Source organism: Aptenodytes forsteri, unplaced genomic scaffold (assembly GCF_000699145.1).
Source record: "Aptenodytes forsteri isolate BGI_AS27 unplaced genomic scaffold, ASM69914v1 Scaffold346, whole genome shotgun sequence".
Taxonomy (NCBI): Eukaryota; Metazoa; Chordata; class Aves; order Sphenisciformes; family Spheniscidae; genus Aptenodytes; species Aptenodytes forsteri.
The window spans coordinates 1,798,502-1,812,160 of record NW_008794078.1 but is presented as its reverse complement, the minus strand read 5'-3'; the positions used below and the strand labels follow the sequence as shown (position 1 = coordinate 1,812,160).

Below are 13,659 nucleotides of genomic sequence, written 5' to 3'. Positions count from 1 at the left end.
GCCGGGCCAAGCAGAGCGCGGGGGGAGGCTGGAGAAAATCCGGAGCACTGCCGGCCGCCCCCCGCCCCGGGAGCTCACCTGGGAGCCGAGGGAGGCAGCGGCCCCCCTCCGTGGGATCCTTGCTGCTAATTTGGGCTGTGCAGCTACCACCGAAGCACAAAAATGAGGCCAAACGGAGATGTTCGAGCCCACGAAGACTTGGGGGAAGGGGGGGAGAGCTCGGCACCAGGCGCTATCTGGAAAGAAGACGATTATTTTAAGTTACCTCAACGACTGTGTTTCGGAAAGGGGCTGTAATCCCAGCCGGCGCTGTAAAAGGCGAATCAAACACCTTACAGCTTTGGCTGCAGCCCCAGCGGCATCTCGGATCATTCCGGCCTTTCGTGTTCCACTAAACCGGTTGTACTTCGGGACAATAAAGCTTTAAGACCTAACATAAAGGCGATTATTAGTCATTAATATCACGACTCGTTTAGGTATTATGCTCAAAATGGTCTCTAATGATTTGTGATCAATCAAGCTGATGGTCTTGTTAGAAATTAAGTTCCCTTTTCAGCTAGAAAACCAAAAAGGGAAAACAGGATACTTTTAGGGGAAGATTTCTTTAACCTGGAAATTGTATCTGTCAAAAATCCACAAAGAAAAAAAAAAAACAAACCCCAACAATTAAAATAGTGAATCTGCCAAAACAGGAGATTGAGTGATGATTTTATGGATTCTTAAAATTATAATTGAAAAGACCCCATCTAATTGGGGTTTAAAACACCAGGACTGGTATTTCTGATGACACTCTGCTGAAGCCACTAAAATGGGAGGAAAGGGCATCAGATGTAAAAACTGGCATTTGACTTCACCAGTTCTGGAGGCCTCAGCACACCTTTCCCCTTCCACCCATGCTATCAGCCATTCCTTTGAGGAGATCCAAACCCTCTCATCCTCCCTGTCTGTGATACAGAGGTAGCCCTGAACCAGATCTGCAAAGCAATTCACAAACCGCTTATGAATTTTGAAGAGTGACTTGTGAATTGCTCAGGAATTGGCAAAAATTAAAACCAGAATTTCGCCTGGCTGGATACTTTCCAGCAGCCAGGCACTGAAATTTGGTCCTTCCACTTGGGAAAACAAGCCTCTCCTTGAAATTACAAGAGTCATAATAATAATAATAATTTTTAAAAAAATCATTAAATAAAAGGAAAAGCTTCATTTTCTTTAGGGAACGAGTGCAGCGGTACCTGTCTGGTGGGCTTCAGACTACTCAAAAGCCAGCCAGAATATTTGTACATTTTTCAAGTTGTTTTTTTTTTTTTCATGCCCGATCCACCAAATTTCAAGGCCACATTCTGCCCTCCTTTACACCAGATTTGTAACACGGCAGGATCTGGCCTTGCGTAATTGCACTGTGGTGCATCCAGCCAAGCAGTGCCTGCCTTCCGGAGCTCAAAGTCCACAGCAGGTTTACAGTCCCTGTGCCTGGGTGTGTGCACGCTATCACCGGCACCATAGGCATAACCACAAACATTTGCTAAATAAGCAGCTGGGCTCCAATCCGATATCCACGGCCCCGATCTTGCCATGTTTTACTCAGCAGTAAAAGGCCTGAGCCTGTATTCCGAGTTTTGAACGCTTCTGACTCTGTTAGGTTGCTCCAATTTTACACTAGCGTAGGAGAAAACATAACGCCCCTTCTGTTTCCTACTGTAACTCCCCTGGGCCTTTCTTGGCAGGAGTTTATAGTCATGCTGTAACTCGGATTGTTCCTCCGAACACAACTAGTACAACCTGCATCCACACTCAGAAGCACTCTCAACCGAGCATAGGTCATGATACAAATCAATACGAGTAGAGCTCCTTCCTACGCTTTGCGTACAGCAGAGGCTCCATCGTGGCGGGACGAGATTAGGCTATGCAAGGCAAATAATCCTACCACCAACAGCTTCTCACATTGCCTCCCGCCTGATTTAACAAGACCTTTCTGGCCAAGAAACTCCGCGTTGCAGCTCCAGAGCAATCTGACCAGAAGGTGTCTGCAAGGCCCGAACGCAGTTTGCCCAAACATGTTGGTAAGCACAGAGAAACAGCCTGTGACTGAGCCCCGAAACACTGCACAAGGAAGTGTGTTGGCACAGGCTTCCAGAGCCTGAAGGAGCGGGGGGGAAAAGTGCGTGTCTGCGAGGAGGAGCCACCCAAAATGCATTCCATTTTGGAACGGTGCACACAAGAGCTTCCCAAGGAGCAGTAGCACGGATGTAATTGTGCAGTCATAGCCTTGACGCAGGCCCTCAAACTGCTCACACATGAAGACGACACGCTAAAAGAGAAGGAACCGAACTGCATTTTTCTACAGTGGTACTGACCTGACGTGGGCCACAGGCATAGTCTAAGTGCAGCCTTGTCTTTGAGCAAGGATGGTCAAAGCTTGCCTGACTGAGGCCAGGTCTCCTGTAGATCATTCAAAAACCCTCCTGTGTTAAAGAGAAATAAATGAACAAACAGAAATCAAAGGTTGGAAAGATTGGGAGGGGGGAAACAGACACCAGACTTCATAGGGCAATTCATTAGAAATACTACAGACTGCCAGGTAATCTCTGCCTATCAACACATGCGCTAATTAGGAAGGAGCAGCAACGTTTGGTGTGCTGGAACATCAGCATCCCTCATGGTTTGTTTGTTTGTTTGTTTGTTTTAAAAAGAGGCAGTGAACTGCTTCCTATGTTTCTAATTGCATCCTTGGCCTTTTTCTTTCTAATTGCAGTACACATTAATACTGTGAGATTTCACCAGGTAGTTGTAAGAACAAAACATCTTCAATTTCTCCCTGGATGTTTTTGCTTCAGTGCATGCAGGAGCTACAGGCAAATACCTAATACTGCCCCCAGAGCAGACAACTTTTTGCAAATAAAGATCCCGTCAGCACCCATAACATGGGAAAAGCTAAACAAAGGGCCTGCCTACGGCCAAGGATGCTCGTTCCACTAAAGGAGCACTCTCCACCGAGCAAGGCAGGTCTCATGGGAAAGAAGCAAGCACACTACAAGCAAAGGTGTGATGAAACACCGCTTAAGACCTCATGCCATCTCCGTTCACACCAGCTCAGGGGTCAACACTGACCTTTCGGAGCAGGGCCCTTCTCATGCAAGGCTCAGCCACAAATAAAAGCAAGCCCCTCAAAAAAATTGGGGTGCTGCATTACTGCAGTTTGCACCTCTACATTAGCAGGGAGGGAGCTGCACCTGTGAGCTGGGCTGCTTTCCTTGAATTTCAATTGCTTTTTTCCTTTTTTGCTGGTGCAACTCTTCCACTGTAACAAGGCTGCCCCACATGTCCCAAGGCACGAAGGAATTGGTTAAAACTGAAGGAAGGAATGCTCCCTCCCTTCTCACTCCAATTTTAGCTCTCTCTTTCCTTCATTTTCTGCTTTAGTTCATGTTTTTCTCCTTTAATGTTTTTGTGGCAGTAGGAGAAACACCGTTCCCTAGAATGCATAATATGCTTAATTATCATTCTCCGTTAGTTCTCTAGGAAAAAAAAAAAACTACAGGAGAAATCAGTTTAATTAATGAGTATGACCAAATGCAGCCTTAGTTCTAATGCGGTATCATATATTATATGTCCAGTTGGGCAGTTGATCTTACTTGGGTAAAATGAAGAGAGATGCAAAAAACCATGGAGCTCATGAATCAATATTCCGAGTGCAACTAACCCCTTTTGTATAGTTATTCTAAGCCTTCCTACAGATTTCGATGCCAACGTCTGTTCCCAAATACTGCTTTTGGCTTCAGTAATGCAGGATCGGGCCCATACAGTCTAGTAATAGAAAGCTGTTGCTTGGCAGTACCAAGGATTGTGCCACATGGTAAATTCATTAAGTAACTAAGAAAAAAACTCTTAACTCCAAGATAACACTCAAATAGTCATACCCAATAAAAATCCCCAGTGCGTGTCAAGGACAAGGGTGGCAAGGTTTCGTCTGAAAGTAAGACTTGTGATTTAGATGCTTTTCAAAAGGGCTACTCTTCACATATTAAATTATTAAGGAAATATTACGGAACAGGATTATCAGGAAAGAAAAAAACGCAGTGTGCATTAGCTGGCTTAGTCAGAGGTTTTGCTGCATTCCTCATGCACAGAGATGACTCCCTCCCTCTGCAATTCCCTATGCACTCCCAGTCCTCTGGAGACTGCTGGTGTGCATCATCCTCGCTCCAGCTGAAACACTCTGTCCTCTGGCAGAGATTTGGGCTGCCTACCATTGCTGTATATCTTCTCACATCTTTTTGCCATTTCATAAACATCCGTGTTTTTCCCCAAATCCCATTCAGGTTGTATTACCTGCACAATGTGTTTCATTTTTGACCCAGGCCAGACTGTTCACACCGATGCCATCTATATGGCACACGGGCTCCTAAAACAGTCTTCCCTTTCCACTCTTGCTTCTCGAGACACAGTGGATTGTACTTTGCATTGAGCTGAGTTTTAAACAACTTTAGGCTGCTTTTCTTTCCCTTTCAGTGCTCACTCTGCAGTCTCTATCAAAAGCACAAGTCATTCTTTTCTGGAACACTTGGTTACTTTTTTGAAGAGAGGCTACGCTGATGTCCTGATACTCATCTCATACTGGGGCCAGTGGATTAAGAGGGAAAAAAAAAGTCTGCAGATAAAACCAAATGCTCTGCTTTACAGCCGAGGAGGGAATACTTTTAATAAAGAAAAAACACAGAAATGGTGGGGAAAAATAGAGAGAGATGGCCAGTCTTCAGGCCTAATTAACCACTGGTGTAAACAGATGTCGCTGCAATCAAGCCAAAAGACTTCGGCCACCCACTAGTCTTGAGCACAAACTCAACATGAGCCTGAAAAATCTTAACAACATGGGTCTGTCAAACATGCAAGCCACACACGCTTCAATACAAAGGTCGTCACCATCTCCCTTACGTTGATGGACTACCTGCTCCTGGTTCACCAGGGGAGAGCAGCTCTACTGATCCGGCTTACCGCGTGTGCTGCACATACTACAGCCCTTTTCTGAAGCGAAGCTACTCCAGCAGAGCTCTACGTGAAGCCATACACTTCTGGAGCACAGATGCCCCCCCCCGCACTCTTCTTAAACACACTTGAAACCTGGAAGAGGCCTGGCTGCATAGGCAAGATGGAATATGTTTAGCACTGCTCAACCCAGCTGAAATGCCAAAGGCTTGATAGTCCAAACAGGGCCACCGGCGGGGTGACTAGAGGCTTCTAGAAGTGGATGTTCCTGCTCAGATTTGTTGCATTAAAGCATTGTACAACAGTAGCAATGTGTCTGAGGCTGGGAGGGCAAAACCAAAATGGTGTCGTGGCTACGGTGTTGATGTAGGGTGTTATATAGCATTGCAATATGTTATATAGCACTTAAAACCATGTCACTGGACCGGGGGGGGGGGGACGACAACCAAACTATTTCAATCCTTATTTACATGAAAACATGAGTTAATACATCGACATTCAAATGAATGCACCCACCTCTAGCTGCTTCTGCTGGCTGGAATATAACCTGTAGAGCATATTAAAAGCTCCTACACCGTTTTGGAGGCTTGGGCATTTTGTTTAAAACTAGTTTCTGCAGCTTCTTAGAGCCACTAGATTCAAGCAATGCTTACCAAGTAACCATTTGCAATGATAAATCCTTCCCCTGACTGTCCCAGGAGCAAAATTCTTTACAGACTATGTTTATCTGTACTTCTTTCACACAGACAGAGGTTTCTGAGGGTCTAATTTTAAATAAACAGTGAGTGACCTACACAACTTCTTAAAAAAAAAAAACAAACACCACCACCAAACCCCAATAAAACAGAACTTCAATCTGCAGGGCCAAATTTAGAAGAGGAAAAAAAACATGGAGCTGGCAAAAAACCTAGCACAAGAACATCAAATGTAGCATAAACTCCCACTGCCATTCTGTTCCACTACAAATAAATGAAGATCATATAGAACTGAACTCATTGAGTCAGTGCACAAGTCTTTCAGTTTTAACCCTTCACAAAATGTGTGATTTTTTAGATTATGTGTAAAGAAAAGATTTAAAAAAAAAAAAAGGAGTGAATGAGTACATCAGATGCTTTTACTGACTATGCCTGTGGTAATGATTCATTTTGCCTCTCTACATTCCCTCACACTAGCATGGCTAAGAGTCAGCAAAACCTCGTACTGTATATGCAGGTAAACAGACTGTGGGTGAAGTATGCATTTCTTACCTCTGCCTAAAACCACCCCTGTAACGGTCAGAAATGCATTTTAGCTTTCTGAAGAAAAAGGGAACTGTACAAATAAATTTAAGTTCTCCCCTAATCTTTTTTATGCTCTTTCACTTTAAAGGAAGCTGTTCATTTATAGTGACCATTAGCCAAAGGCTAAAAGAGGTTTACACCTAATTAGCATTCCCTAGCAAAGATGAAACACTAAATCACTGCAAACCCACCCAGTATTTAGGATCTACCACCAGGACAAAGAAAAAAGCTGAGAATCCACCATTTATCATCACAGTCCATCTTTCCCTTCCTTTCACACCTCTTATGCTCTCTTTCTTCCTCCACAGTGGCTTTGGGGTGCTAATGTCCTTGAAATCTGGCAGGGGGTCTGGAAGAGGGGAGAGGCAGCTCTTCTGCCTGGTCACCACATCTCTCTTGTACCACAGCATGTTGTGAGATGTGAGATATATGTTGTGGGCAGGATGGCACAGAGCTAGGGAAGCAGATATCACATGTGGCACACTGCTCCCTAAAGCCAGTAGTGACTTTCTGAGACAGCCATAAGCAGCTCTCTCAAACAGTAATAATTCTCCCTTTTTTTTTTTAATTTTAGCCTTGGTGGGGGAGCAAAGCAGAGACATGATGGGAGTACAGAGGGTGTGAGATATATGTTGTGGGCAGGATGGCACAGAGCTAGGGAAGCAGATATCACATGTGGCACACTGCTCCCTAAAGCCAGTAGTGACTTTCTGAGACAGCCATAAGCAGCTCTCTCAAACAGTAATAATTCTCCCTTTTTTTTTTTAATTTTAGCCTTGGTGGGGGAGCAAAGCAGAGACATGATGGGAGTACAGAGGGGAACAGGCCAAGGGAAATGAGTAGACCCAAGAAACAAGGGGCAAGAGCTGCATCCCCATCAACAGTGCTGCTACTGAGTCAGGGGCATTCTCTGGTTTGACCTCTGGACAGCAGCAGGAGAAGAAAATACCAGGGAGGTATTTTCCACAGAGAAATATCACTGAAGCTCTCCCTGCTGCTTCTCCCAACCACAGACTTTCCCAACACAAAGTGATGGACAAAAGTCTCTCAAACCCCTCTTTCTTTTACAGAGCATGCCATTTTCCTGCAGAGATCCAGCTTTACAAACCAGCTTCTCAGTTTTATCTGTAGAAGGAAAGATGTGAATGGCTGTCTTGAGCCATAACTCTTGTTCCACGACCTGCCTGCAAGAGCGGCCAGCACCCAGGTACTTCACAGAAAGGCACCAGCCTATTTGCAATAGCTGGGCAGAAACAGGCACCCTCTGCAAGAGGCTCACAGCCAGGGGACGGCCAAGTCAAGGAGGGATGATTGTCCAATCTGCTACACCTCATGCCCCAGGGCATTTTCTAATCATCCACATCCAGGGGACATTCCTAGTGTGATTCCTGCTTAGCAAAAAAGTCATAATAAACCCCGGTTACTTTGCTTGCTTACCTACACCTATAGTCCAGTAGTGTTAACCTTCAGGTTAAATCTTTTTTTTTTTTACCCCTACCTAACCTGGTCTTCTGCTAACTTTCCTTAACTCTTAACTGGATGTTCAGCCCCTGCCATAAAAGCAAAAGAAGTAGTTAAGCAGATGTCAAAGTGCTGATAATTTGACTCCACACACATACACAAATATTATTCCCATGCAGGTCAGCAGACAGAAACCTCTTTTTGCTGGCAGCGCTCCTCAAAGGAAATTCTTTCTCATCTGAGCAGTTGGGAAAGTGCAAGTGCCCACTCCTACTCTAATTGTGGGGTTCATAGAAAGAGCTGCCCCCCAAGAACACTGGTGTGTTACTCTTACCAGCGAGAAGGGAGGCCTGGCATTTGATGGGTTTGTTTTGGTTTTAAAATGAGAACAACCTAAAACAAACCACCTCTGTTAGAGAAACATTGTCTTCCATGAGATGTTCAGGTGAAAGACCTCAGACTCCCAACATATTTTTGCTAGCTGTCATGGCTGATGTGGGCGAAATCATGAGAAGGAAATGCATTCGTTGTTTTGAACTTTTTTTTTTTCTTTCATTTAGCAAAGATTCCCCTTAAATAAATGGAAGTGGGGAGATCTTGAAATAAGCCCTAGCAAGTTTTAATCACACTTTTTCTTCTTGCGAGTGAGCCGTCATTCAGTAGCTAGGTGGTTCTAAATAAAGAACTCTAGTCAACAACAGGAAATAACTCCCACAGAAAAAAAAGGCAGAATACAAACTCTCAGCAACTCTCGTACATAGCTCACAACGGCCTTTTGTTCCATGCACATTAAGTCTAAAATCTTTACTTTTCAGAACATGTTCTTGCTCTAAGTAATTAAAACTTCTTTTCTTGTTGCAAGTACGGATCCCTTCCTTGCCTTTCTCCCAAAACAGTCACATCTAGGAGTCAGAAAATACCAAGCTATTCCCATTTCATTTAATAAGTAAGGACATTCTAGGAACACCACATGATGACCAGGATTTTCAAAAGTTGCTGATGGTGTTTTTGTCTCCCCCCCCCTCCTTTTTTTTTGGCGGGGGGAGGTGCACCATTGTGTCCTCAGCTGCAAACAGTTTACATCCTTCTTAACGTTCAGAAACCACTTCGTGTTCAGAAAGTACAGAGCACCTGGTCTGTGGGGAGGGGGATAAAGGAGAAACCACACATCTCTAGCCACTTTTTAAAAACTCAGGCTAGTGTCCAATCATCGGCTTTTAAATTATACAAGATGTCACAGGCCAATGCCTGCAAACATTTCTGGCAAAGACCAGCTGCCTCCTCCTGCACACAGTCTTCCCAAATTCAGCAGAACAGCCTGGCACCGGGATCTGACCCAGCCGTAGGACAAGTGCCACACATGGGAAGCACTGGCTGTGCTTTGCAGAGGAAACATTTTTAACCACAACCCCAGGATTTCTGGAGTTTTGACAGTTCAGATTAACCCACCTGGGTTGACAGGCTGCTCCTGCCTTCACTGCACAGGTTAGGCAGATAGGACAACAGCATCCCTGCTGATCCCACTCCTCTGGGGAGGAAAACAGTAATAGTGCCTGGCTATGGGAGAGAGCTGAGTTGTTAGCAAAGCTGGTTGGAGCTGAATGTGTTCAGCTTCTTCAGGCAGGAGAGTGTGAGAAGATGCACCTTGTTCTGCTCGAGACAGGTGCTTTGACAAGCTCTAGGAGGAAATCCTATCTAGTATGGATTCAGGCAGAAGGATGAGTAGGACAAAAGCCTTTAAGAGATACTGGAAAGCAGGCTGGGGACAAAAGCAGCACAGACCAACCTGGAACAGAACGTAAAACTCCAATTAACAAGAAACTTAGCTGTACCACCACTCTATGGATGAGAAACCAAGGGAATATAAACAGGAGGAGAGCAGAAAAAAAACCACAAAACACAACACAAGAGTTTGTTCTGGTTAAACTTCAGGCTGTGAAATAGCATCTAAAGCTGCTTTCACAGGAGCCTGTCTAGCCTATAGTGCCCACAATAGCTACACAAACAGTTCTATATTCTTGTAACGAGGCTTTCAGGAAAACCAGCATTAACAATTTGTTGGTTTTGTTGGCTTTTTGTTTTGTTTCTTTTTTTTAATTCCTTAAAAGTTTTCACTTGTAGTCTGGTGCTGTCAACAACCAAGCTCTTCCGTTAGGTGTCATTTGGGAACATATCTCAATCCTACCATAGCTTCCAGTTTATGCTGAGCAAAGATGATCCCAGGTTTCAAGAAAGGGGATAAATTCCCCTTTTCACCCTCAAAGAAACTTAATCTGCAATCCCTTTTAGAGAGGTAAGATTGCCCCCTCAGTGGAGAAGTACAACTCTAAAACATGCATATTGCAGACTCGGGCCAGATTCTCTCATCTCTATTAGGGTGCAGCAGACACACCTTTAAGAAACAGGAGGAGGCTATCTCCATACAAAACTGGCAGTATCAGACCAGAAGACAGAAGCACCTGGCAATTTGATTGATAGTCCACAAGCAGGTCCCTTTGCTTTGCTGAAATAACAGGGTTAGGGCTAGCAAAAAAAAATGCAGATTGAAGGACTGAGCACAACATACAAAAATGCACAACCAAAATACCTGAAAGAATACACTGGTTGACTCCATCTGGCTTTGAAAAAGTGTGGTTTTGGTGTGGTGCGGGGGGGAACTTTAAGATGGCTGCTGCTTGTTAGCTGCTATGGATAGGTCTCTGCACGAGGTGGGAAAGCTGCTTTAGGAACTTTACTATCATTTGTGGCAAGTATCTTCTGGAGTACAAACAGGTATACAGCAGATTTTAGTGGTCAGCTGATTCCAGCATGTCTCCATCAAATCACCTGATGTGGCTCTGCCACATTACAACCTAACTGTAAAACCAATTTCCATTTTAGAGTAAGTCCTGTTTGAATTATACAGCTGCAAGAATCAAAGTTACAGATCCAGACTGGATTTTTGTAGCTGGAATATGTAAACTAGCTTAGTGTGCATGTGTGTGTATCTGTGTGTTTGTGTGCACGCGCACCATTAAAAGTTTACAGAAAGAACAAATCAAATTTGCTTCCTAATGCAAAATGAACACACAGGCTGAAGCAACTCCACATTCAAATCCAGCCCAGAGTAAGTCTCGGTGGTTGTATTATAAAGTCCTTGGAAAGTGGGTTCAAACCTGAACTTGCAGTTATAGCCTTTTCTGGTTTAGAAAATAGATGTCACTGCTGAGAGGTCCAGACTCCTCTTGAACTTTCAGAAAGGAAGAAAAAAATCGACGTAGCAAAGTATCCTAGAGCAGCTGTCCCACCATTTCCCAGCTCTCACCCATTAGGTTAAATACTACAACGATATCAGTGGGACCAGCACACTTTAAAAGATGTAGTCTCTCTTTTTCTCTGTCTCACTGAATGATATTTCTGCCCACATGCACTGACACATACAGTGTCTAACAAGGCTGTGATTCATTTTCAGTTCTAGTCATGCTCACAAGTGATGTAGCACACTTGCTGTGCCTTCAGGATCTGCGTAATTTAGCTTCATTTTCTCTGCCCCCACCCTGCATTAAATGAAGTTCCAACAAAGCCAAGTCATCTCCCACCAACTCACCCTCCCACCTGCTTGGGGGATGCGTACAGAAGGAGTCTGAATAATAATAATAATAAATAATAATAATAATTTTTTTTTTTTAAAAGGGACAGAAGGGGATGAGAGCTTGAGAGATACTGTGAATTGTTAGAAAGCTTCCTAACATCTACAGGGAGTGAATAACAATAATAATAATGGGATATATACTACCAGATCACTGAAGAAGCTGTATCAATCCTGAATCATCTCCCCTAACGTGTTAAAAGCAGCAGTGTCTTGCACCATGAATATCATGCATGTTCATGCTACAAAATGATTGACATGAAATCAGAATCCCTGATTTACAAAGGCAAACACCTCCTCAGCCTCTCCCACAGTAACCTCGTAGTGACCATTCACTTGTCCTCTGTCCTGCTGCAGTGACTTTGACCAAGCAGAAATATCGGCGAAAGCTGTTAGCACATCCCAACTGCAAACCTCTCGTATCCAGTGGCTACCATCCATCATGAATTACACACGGTGGTTTTGTGATACAAATTACAAGCTGCTTCTGAGCTAAACTCCATGTATTTGAGGCATGAGGCCAAGCTTGAACAAAGTGAAAGACAGGCTTTTTATTTGATAAATCTCATTATCTCACTGGCATTCAAAATTCATCTTAGACACAGAAAGGCATCACAAAGTAGTTCTCTAGTTACTTGGAAGAGCCAAGGTGCTTTAACATGTCAGTTAAAAGGTGTTTACTCCCCCATCACACTAACATTTCCAGCTCTCCCCCACCTTCAACCTGGAACTATGTTTTGATGGAACAGAAATCTTGATTTTCAAAAGAAAAACAAATCAACTGCATTTCTTCAGCAAATGTCCCCAGACAAAACTGAGTCACTGCAGACTCCTTCAAGCAGATCTTAGTGATCTGCATGATTTCCTTAATCCCTAACCAATGACACAGGGAAAGAAGAATTAGCACCAAAAACTAGAAGGTACTTCAACATTACAGATGTAATACTGAGAGGGTCACTGTCACCTCAGAGCTACAGCAAACTAAGAGGACATATACAGTCTTTCTTCCTTTACATGAAACACATATGCAAGGCTCCCCACCACATAAGAAACACACATATACCCACACACACCCCAGCAAAGCAGCCTCTCCGGTTGCTGACCCACATTCACGACCAACATGAGCAAGCCAGAGCAGAGACTAAATTCCCTACTTGCTGTAGGGGCCCATCTCCTCCTCTTCCCTACTCAGTTTGGCCACGCAGCTCACCAGCCCGCTTACTTGCATGTCCCTGGCTTGGGCACACTTTGCATCCTGCAAAGGCAGACCCCAAGAAGACACCAGAGTTTTGGGCCACCCCAGGCTTGTCCAAGCCTAATGGTTGGGGGAGGTGGAGTTCCTCTCTCTGCTTTCCCACCAACCTCCTCTCTCCTGCCAGGACAACCCTGGGCTGACCAGGAGTTAAAGAAATACATTGAAATTTCCTCATGGTCATTTGCTCCTGATACCTTCTCCTCCTCAGAAGCTCTCAACTCTGTCAAAGAAATGGAGGAGTGACCACAGCCAGAGAAGGGTTGATATACATTTCTGATGTATACCACACATGATTGGGAAGGAACTGGATCATCCCATGAGGCTGATACTACAAAGGGCTCTAGGAGCTCTGAAACATTCCGAGGAGGATAGTTCCTGGGGCTGGATACTTGTTGAGAGTAACGGGTCAGGCAAAGAAAGCAGCAGACAGGCTGCTGCCTCATTTTGCAAATTGAAGAAATGAAGCACAGGGAAACTACGGGATGGCTTATTGTGGAAATGAAAGTCAAGCCCGTGTGTTTTGATTTCCAGAGTACTCAACACAAGTCCAGCCTTCCTCATCCACGAAGTCACATTGTAAACATCCTCAGGGCAGGGCATGCACCTTTCATTTGCTTTATGTCTGTGGCTTCCAACCTTTCCTGGTTTGCAGATCCCTTCATGCTTTCCAATAGGGCTGTGCATTTAAACCTGCTGACAACAGGCTTGCTTTCCCTGGCTTTCCTGCACATCTTGCACGTCGCCTGTGGATCCTTGTGAGACGAAAACCACGGCCTGTTCTCCCTTGCATCCCTCTCTTCCTACTGATCCCTAACACACCACAAGAGTCAGCAGCAGGCATTTTCAAAATAGCCCTAACTCAGTCTAGTTGCCCTAATTCAAGACAGAAGCGCAGAGCTTCCCTGTCATTTCAGCGTTTCCCATCTCAAGGTATGGGAGCTGTTGATCTCCCACATGAAAATGCATTATGCTGTCAGCCCAGCCTAAGGGCTGTTATTTAATTTACTTGAGGAGGTAAGTGAAAGCCCCTTCATGCAAATGCTTACAATGTG

The 13,659-nt window shown here is 44.4% G+C and overlaps 1 protein-coding gene across 1 annotated transcript in view; it reads right to left on the bottom strand.

Annotated features, from left to right (window-relative positions):
- Window positions 1-201, bottom strand: part of SERTAD2 (SERTA domain containing 2) — a 19,657-nt gene extending 19,456 nt beyond the window's left edge. The window contains exon 1 of the mRNA XM_009290880.2: window positions 79-201. The gene's annotated coding sequence lies outside the window, so the exon portion shown is untranslated. The remainder of the gene's footprint in view (window positions 1-78) is intronic.
- Between the last annotated feature and the right edge of the window lie 13,458 nt (window positions 202-13,659).